General features: G+C 34.4%; 1 pseudogene; it reads left to right on the forward strand.

The window, feature by feature from the left end:
- Positions 1-5,080: 5,080 nt before the first annotated feature.
- On the forward strand, positions 5,081-6,205 carry LOC144373619 (ubiquitin-conjugating enzyme E2 G1 pseudogene; annotated as a pseudogene).
- Positions 6,206-8,996: the final 2,791 nt, after the last annotated feature.

Consider the following 8,996-nt stretch of genomic DNA (forward strand, 5'->3'; position numbering starts at 1 on the left):
ACTACACTGAGATTCCATGTCACTTCAGGTAGAATAATAAATATAAAGAATGCAAGTAAAGGGCTGGAGATGTGGCTCAAGCGGTAGCGCGCTCACCTGGCATGCGTGTGGCCCAGGTTCGATCCTCAGCACCACATACCAACAAAGATGTTGTGTCCGCCGAGAACTAAAAATAAATATTAAAAAATTCTCTCTCTCTCTCTCTCTCTCTCTCTCTCTCTCTCTCTCTCTCTCTCCTCTCTCACTCTCTCTTAAAAAAAAGAATGCAAGTAACAATAACTGTGAGAATGTGGGGAAAAGATTCACTCATACATTGCACCAAGCAATCACTCAGGAAAGCAGTATAGAGATTTCTCAGAAAACTTGGGATGGAATAACCATTTGACCCAGTTATTCTGCTCCTCATTGTTTAATGAAATGAAACTATAGTGACACAGCCACATAAATATTTATAGAGATATTCACAAAAGCTAAGCTGTGGAACCAATCTAGGTGCCTTTCAATAGATGAATGGATAAAGAAAATGTGTCATATATATACAATAGACTCAGCCATGAAGAATCAAATTATGTCATTTGCCGGTAAATCGATGGAACTGGAGATTCTCATGCCAAGTGAAATAATCAAGTTCTCCAACTATGAAGTCTGAATATTTTCCTTAATATGTGTATGCTAACACACACAAAGGTGGGAGAGGAAAGAATAGAAGTTTGTTGGATTAGACAAAAGGGAATACAGGGCTGGGAGGGGAGAGGAAAGACAGTAGAATAAATCTGACATTACATTCCTATGTTCAAAGGTGAATACAGGACCAGCAAAACTCTGCTAAATTTTTGACCACAGGAATGGGATCTTTAATAGAAGAAGTTATATGCTATGTATATGTAATATGCCAAAACAGCTCTACTATAATGTATACCTAAAAGAATAAATAAAATAATAATAATTCACTATTTTTCATGTTGATCCACTTATAGGATCATATGATCTACACTTTAAACAGTGAAAAATTCCAAATATTTTATTATGAGCCTATCTGTTGGGATGGTTTCAGTGGTAAATAAAAGAACATTTAACTTGAAGAAGAATAAATTTGCAATCTGACACCTCATGAATTCAACCAGCCCATAGTAAAAGCCTTAGCTCTACATCTACTGAGACATACAAAAACTCCCCAAGGTCTTTTCCCAAAAATATTTCTACCATATTCTGTTTTTTTATCATTTTGTAGCCAGGAATGAGAATTGCATCTATTGATAAATGATAAATGTAGAAACAGCATTAAATACATAATGTATATCAATGAACAATGTATCACAATTCTGAAAAGGAGCACAGGCTAAAAACAGGTAAGGGATATGATTTTCTGAGTCTTTTGCTTCTGCTTTTAGTGCTCATCCACAAAGCCAGTTATTTCTGTCCTGTGACTAGAAATCCATCAAAGAAGGCCTGTGTTTCAAAACACAAATTACAAATGAGGCAAAATGTGTAAGGCTCTACTCAGAAAATCCTGAGATTTCTACTCAGTAGCATTTGTTTCATCTCAGTGAAGTTTGAAACATGAGTCAATATAAAATAAGGGAAATTAACAGATCTTATGTATTAGGAACAAATATTAACCAGTTATTATTTTTAAGAATATATTATGGTATGCCTTTGTTTCCAAAGTTGTTTTGTACTCAAGTAGGAGATTACTTGGAGCAAAGTGTTTGTTTCTCTTCTCAAAAGTGAGAAAATTATATACAAAACCTGGTATTTGCTGGCCTCTTTTTTCCTCCTTTCTTAAAAGTGGAAGTAATAATACATATTAACACAACAAGAAAGTGAAGTCACTTTCCCAAAATAGATCTACTATTAGAAGCAAGAGTTTTGAGATTATAGAAAAATCATCTATTCTTGTGAAAAATATTAAGTCTTTTCTCTTTATAAGGCTTCTCTGAAAGTCATCATGGGACTGCTGCAGAGAAATAGAGTTGAATTAAGAACACTACTTAATTCAATGGGACAAAAAATGCCACACTCACCTCCAAAATATGTACATTATGGTTATAAATATATGGATTTAAAAAACTCTTTACTTTCCCATGATTAATAGAGTTAGTGTTTAACTATGTTACACACACACACACACACACACACACACACACACACACTGACTCATTTGAAAACAGAAAAAAATAATTCAGGAAACATTTTCTTTCGCACTAGTCTATTTATTTTTGTTTAAAAGATATATTACTGAAATTTCATATTGTACATTCTGGCATTCTGGTCTCATGGAGATTGTCTGTAGGTTTCATTTTTCTCTGCTAAAATCTACAAATTAATTCCTGCAAGGTTTTGACTGTATTTTAGCAGGTGATAGCAGTCTAAAAGCTTAATTTAAGAGTGGGAAATTCAACATTAAAAAATAATTCTAAAAGGTAGATTTATTCTTTATGAGTACATGTCTTACATTTCAATTGCACATATGTCAGATAAATTTGGGTGAGTGAAAACATTTCTTTAATACAGGCAGAAATGTAATTGTGAAACACTTTACAAAAAATGTTTTAACTAGTTGCATAGCTATTTAGTCTGTGTCTTAAAAACTTCTAAATTGGTATTTATGACAGTGATTAAATTAAACTTCTTCATTCAGGAAACAACTGCTGAACATCTAACAGAAGCTAAGATTTGCTGTAAATAGTTTTGTCATAAATGTCATAATTTAATTTTAGAATCAGATAACATTGTGTTTAAAATGAAAATAATAGTTCACACCCCACATACCAAAGCACTGGGAAACAGTAGACTGCATATAAATAGAGGTTCTGTAAGTCTGTATTTCCCGGCTTTCTGGGAGATGTCTGAAGTGTGTGGAAGTATACACACATGATGATTGCATGTTGGTGAAATTCCCAAAAATCACATTCTTCAGACCACATTGCCATCATTAAGTGAAACATGGCCACATAACGTAAGTTAGAAGGATTTTATAAATAATGCACATGAAATAAAGTAAAAATTTAAAACTTACTGAAGGTTCATTTACCTGATTAAAATGAATTCTTGTAGTCTCCAATTCTGTATCTATAGTGCAAACAGAGATTCCAGCTTGCTTTTTCACTTGATCCTCTTTGTTAATTCTGTTTTTTTTTCTTTTAATGGGTTCTTTTTTTTAATTTTTTATTTTTTTTATTGGTTGTTCACAACATTAAGGGTTCTTATTTTTTTCATGTAACATGTCATAATTTTTTTCTCTTTGTCTCATCTTCTTTTAAGATATATCTGAAGTTAAATATGGTTACCTTTTAATGGATTTTTCCAGAAAACAAAAAAGTCTTTTTATGTTCTGGCTCTTTGTATGCTGATTTAGTATACTAATAAAAATTATATGCTCTCTGAAGATTTTCTAGATTAATATTTTTAATTTCTCCTTTAATCTTGTCTAAAACATACATAATTTAAAGTCAATAATAAAAGTCTATTTTGTTATTTGATAAGTTTCTATTACTAGCAAATCTTTTAGATACTACAGAAAAGAAATTTTGAAATGATTTGGTAAATTGACAACTTTAAGTTGATTTTTTTTGAACTATTATAGATCCTCCCCAGTTCAAAAGATAATTAATGTAAAATAAGTTTTAAAGACTTATTGTTTATATGCAAACTTATGAATTCATTAGTAATATGATGTATCTTCATAAAATATGCCAGGTATACCTACAATTGGCTTACAGTATAACAGGATATTCAGAAATTTTTCTTTCAATATGTATCTTTGCGGCTTGGGCTGTAGCTAAGTAGTAGAGCACTTGCCTAGCATGAGTGAGGTGCTGCCTTTGATCCTTAGCACCACATATAAATTAAAAAAAAGATATTGAAAATATGTATTATTTGTATTACTATAATCCAAAACTGGAATTAGAAATGTAATACCTGTTATCACACTTTTTATGTCTCTTTTATGGTTACAATTTCAACTCACCTTGTTGATCATTATGTATTTTACAAACAACTTAAAATCCACTTTTGAACAAGAAAGGACCTAATATTTAATCCAATAATGAAGAGTAATGTCTTTCAACAGGTGAATGGATAAATAAAATTATATACACACACACACACACACACACACACAATGGAATATTATCCATAACAAAAATAACTTTATGTCAACATATAGTCTACTGTCATGTATACCTAAAAAACATTTAAAAGTATATGTTATTTCAATGTAAAAATCTGAACAAATTTAATTTATGAATGAGAGTGAATTTGAATAAAATAATTTATAATCAGTTTTCATTTCATTTTTAAATGAATGTTAATGTTAAATGTGTAGCTGAGGGCCTAGCTCAGCACTAGCATATCACACTAGTCACAAAAAACACTGGGTTTGATCCTAAGCATCAGAATAAAAATTATAAATGTATAAAAACATGCTTCAGGGCAGTGAAAAATGCCTCACTGGTGGAATACAAACTTTCTTGAGAGCAATTTAAAAATTCTGAATTTTTTTAAATGTTTCCCAACTTTAAAAAAATATTTCTATATTGAATTCTTTTTAAAAGTAAACAGAAATATAGAAATTATTTTTTTCTTTTGTTCTCACCCTCATCTTTGGTACCAGGGAGTGAACCCACAGAAGCTAAATCACTCATCCACATCTCAAAGCCTTTTTCATTTTTTTTATTTGGAGACAAGATCTCAATAATATTCATAGGACCTTGCTAAATTGATGAGGCTTGCTTTAAACTTTTGATCCTCCTGTATCTGCCTCCCCAGCTAATGGAATTGTAAGAACTTGCCATGGTTTCTGAGTAGTAAAGGATTCTTTTTTTAAATGATATTTTTTGAAACATTAATTGTGAGTGGCGGGGGAAGGCACCGGTGGGGCCGACTGGCTGGTTGAAGGAGGGAAGCGGGCGAGGAAGTCCCAGTGCGCGCTGCAGCGGCCCGGGTACCCTCCCCTTCCGGGCTTGAGGCGCTGTGAGAAGAGTCGAACCGAGTGGACCAGCACCGGCAAGGTGCCGCTCTCGCTGCCCGAGCCCGGCCTCCCTTGGCTTCCGCGATCCGGATCCAGGCCCGTGTTCCTCAGCACACCCAGCTCCAGCCGCCCCCAGAGCCTCTCCCTAACCCTTCGGAAGCCCCGGCGCCAGCCCGGGCCATTGGCGGGGAGGATGACGGAGCTGCAGTCAGCGCTGCTACTGCGAAGACAGCGGGCAGAACTCAACAAAAATCCAGTGGAAGGCTTTTCAGCAGGTTTAATAGATGGCAATGATCTCTATCGATGGGAAGTCCTTATTATTGGTCCTCCACTTTATGAAGGTGGTGTTTTTAAGGCTCATCTCACTTTCCCAAAAGATTATCCCCTCTGGCCTCCTAAAATGAAATTCATTACAGAAATCTGGCACCCAAATGTTGATAAAAATGGTGATGTTTGCATTTCTATTCTTCATGAGCCTGGGGAGGATAAATATGGTTATGAAAAGCCAGAGGAACGCTGGCTTCCTATCCACACTGTGGAAACCATCATGATTAGTGTCATTTCTATGCTGACAGACCCTAATGGAGATTCACCTGCTAATGTCGATGCTGCGAAAGAATGGAGGGAAGACAGAAACAGAGAATTTAAAAGGAAAGTTGCACGCTGTGTATGAAAAAAGCCAAGAGACTGCTTTTGAGTGACATTTATTCAGCAGCTAGTAATTTCACTTATTTCAGGGTCTTCAATTGAGAAACATGGCACTGTTTTTCCTGCACTCTACCCACCTATATTGCTGGACTTTTGTTGTAACAAGTTGGCAAAACACTGGCTGGAACTGGGCTGCAATAAAACATGCCAGTTATCAATGCTGACAAGAGCCTAACAAGTGCCAACTTACAGATGATTATGCATTTTGAATTCTAATGAACTGTTTTAACCTTCAGGAAGAATTGTAAAGACGTGTACATAGCACAAAATGATCCAGATAATATATATACTGTTCATGTACATCCACAAATACACCTTGTACCAAATAATGCTTTCTTGAAGTAGAATAAGAATCGTGTAAATTCTAAAAAGATTTTAGCAGGTTTTCTTTCCCTATTTATTGTTTCTTATCAGTTTAAAAAGACTCTTTAAAGCATGTCAGATGAAAAGCAATTAGGATTAAAAGTTTCCATTTAATTTCCTTTAAACCATTGAGGCTTCATTAAACCCTTGTCACTTACTAAACTTTTGTATCTTCTTTGTTTTGACAGTCCCCTTTGCTTTTATCTCTTCTATCTGCCAGAAAGTTCTCGGATGATTTAGTTCAAATACTGAAATACTTAATAAGCAATTACTTGATTTTTAATGATGACTTCAGAGGAATGGTCATCACTAGGTGCTTTGTCTTTTTGTATTCTAGTTGTACCCATCTCTTGGATTGGATGTAGCAATAACATTTTCTGGCTGTTGAGGGCTCTTGAACCTAGACATTATCCCAAGAACTTTTTTTAAAAAAAAGTTGGTTCTAAATTAAACTTACTGAAATTTACCCCAAATAATACAAAATTCTGATTTGGTTTTATTTTTGCCCTTCAGTTGATTTAATGTAAAGTTTGGATAAATAAAGCATGCACAACTACAAGCTTTTTACTTCTTGGTTTGCTATTAAGAATGCTATTTGCCCTTATATCCTCATTAATCCTTCATATTTCTTTGTCTCTATTCTTCAATACTAGAGATTTTTCCTCACCTATTGTACAAAGAAATTTCGATGTATATTTTCATGTAATTTGATTTTGGAATTCTGTCACCTTATGTAGTGAGTTCTTCCAAAATATAATTTTTTTCCAATAATCGTCAAGTTGTTAGCTTTTATTGTATTGAATAAAGGTTTTAATACTGAATGCTAGAGAAGTGCAGTTTAGAAAAATCTCAGGTTGATTCCTTATGCAAACAAACTTAATACTTGAAAATCACATGGCCATGGCAGTGTAAGTATTGGGTTTCATCTAGATTCTTATGTGAGTCTAAAAGTATTTTAGAGGTAAATGCTTTGCTATTTGACATACAGATTCTGTCACTGACATAGCACACTTGGATTTGATTATGAGCATAAGTATATTTCATATTATAAATTTTTCTAAACTTTAGCAGTTGGTGATATGAGCATGTGCACTGTTAGACGTCCTAGCCTTCTCTCTATTTATTGTGAGGTTGAGAGTGAGAAGCAATCTTTGGCATATAAGGGATAGAACTTGAGACAGTACCAGATCTGGTATGGCATATGACTGCGAGAATTAGTGAGAATTGGTGCATCCCTCCTCTGTGGGGTTTGGAGAAATGCTTTGGCAGAAGAGAAAAAGGAATCCTGTAAATAATGTAGGCTTCTACCAGTTTGTCAGTTTTTTTTTAAGAAAAGGTAAAATGGTTACAGATGTAGTCCCAGTGAAGAGTGATTTTTATAAATCCCAGTCTGTTCTTCATTCAAGTATTGTAGAAACCCATAAATATTATTAAAAACCCTTACATGTTCAGTGACTATAAAAATTGATTTGATTCATTGGAGCCCAATTTTCTTCAAGAACTTAATGACTTTTGTCTTTCCCAGAGACTTTACAAATTTTTTTTTACAATTTTTACAAAAATTGTTGCCCCAAAGTGCTTGCTAGACTGCACTCCTACTAGGGACTTTGAATGCAATCTCCTTCACTCTTAAGTCAGAAATCGTCCACATAGTAGTTGCTTGTGAAGTTGGAATTTTGCTCTTATGGCTATAATTCCACTAGCAATCTGTTGAGTTAAAACCTGGGATTTGACTGCTCAATAAGTAGCAAATGACCTAGTGACTCGGGGACAACTCTTTCTGAACAAAACTTTAAGTGCCACTTTAATGCATTTATGTTGGTATGACTGGGTGGTTTTTTAGGGTGTAGGGGAATAGGAGAGGCAGGAGCGAGTGCCTCTCTTCCTCATACTCATTCCAACTATGTCCCCTCACCATACTACAAACTGAAACACAGGCCTTGATAGATGGAGGACTCCTTTTCCTCTGTCAGAGATGTCATCTGTGCCTTTCCCAGTGTTCATCTGACCGTGAATTTAAATGCCTCTACATTTGATATCTAAATCACTCAGGTGACACTGAACTAGGTGGCTTTTGTCCCACCAGTGCCTCATCATTAGTTTGAGGTGATTCTTCTCTGCTTTAGGAAAAGGACCCCCCCTCAAACCCCAACTTTGTGCCAACCATTAATATCTGCATAGTCCTTTGGGTGTAGAACTGTTGGCTCTTACTAAATTTATTCCAAGTTTTTTGAGAAACTTGTAGATTTTAGCCTGTGTTCATAACAGAAAGGATGATTTCAGTGGCTTTCTGGACTCTGAGTTTAAAATCCATATGTGGTTGATTTTCTTGTCATTGTAAGGTAAATATATTTGTGAGGTCATTCCACTGATTCTGTGATCACTTGGATGTCATAGTATCTTTAATGGCCTTAATTCCCAGTTGTGAAATTTTATTTTATATGCTCGCTCACCCTTTACAAATATGTTCACCTCGGGCTGTGATGTCTGTGTATCTTTGCCTGTCTGATCTCTAGTTGGTGAAATTACCTTCTTTGTACTGCCAATTCTCAGCATCTTTGAAATTTGACATAATATTGCTTCATTCCAGTTTTTTTTAGTTCTGTAATTTGTTGATTGTATTTAACTATGTGAGTTCTGTTGTGATGTTTACTGTATTGTAAAGCACCTCAATCATGTGATGGGTGCTCTATAAATCAATAAATGATGACTTAGAAAAAAAAGTAACATTCATTGTAATAAAAAGTTCAAAATACAAACAGATAAACATCTCAAATTCTGTTTGTTAAATAAATAGATTCCTAGAAGATGGGGTTCTATAGAGCCATTAAAATTATGATGGGGAAAAATATGCACTTAGTTTTGTAGGAGTAATTACATTTAATAATATGCTATCATATTTGTAAGAATTTTATGATTGATTCATGATTTCTCCCTTGAAAAGTGCTAACAG

Source organism: Ictidomys tridecemlineatus, unplaced genomic scaffold (assembly GCF_052094955.1).
Source record: "Ictidomys tridecemlineatus isolate mIctTri1 unplaced genomic scaffold, mIctTri1.hap1 Scaffold_449, whole genome shotgun sequence".
Lineage (NCBI taxonomy): Eukaryota > Metazoa > Chordata > Mammalia > Rodentia > Sciuridae > Ictidomys > Ictidomys tridecemlineatus.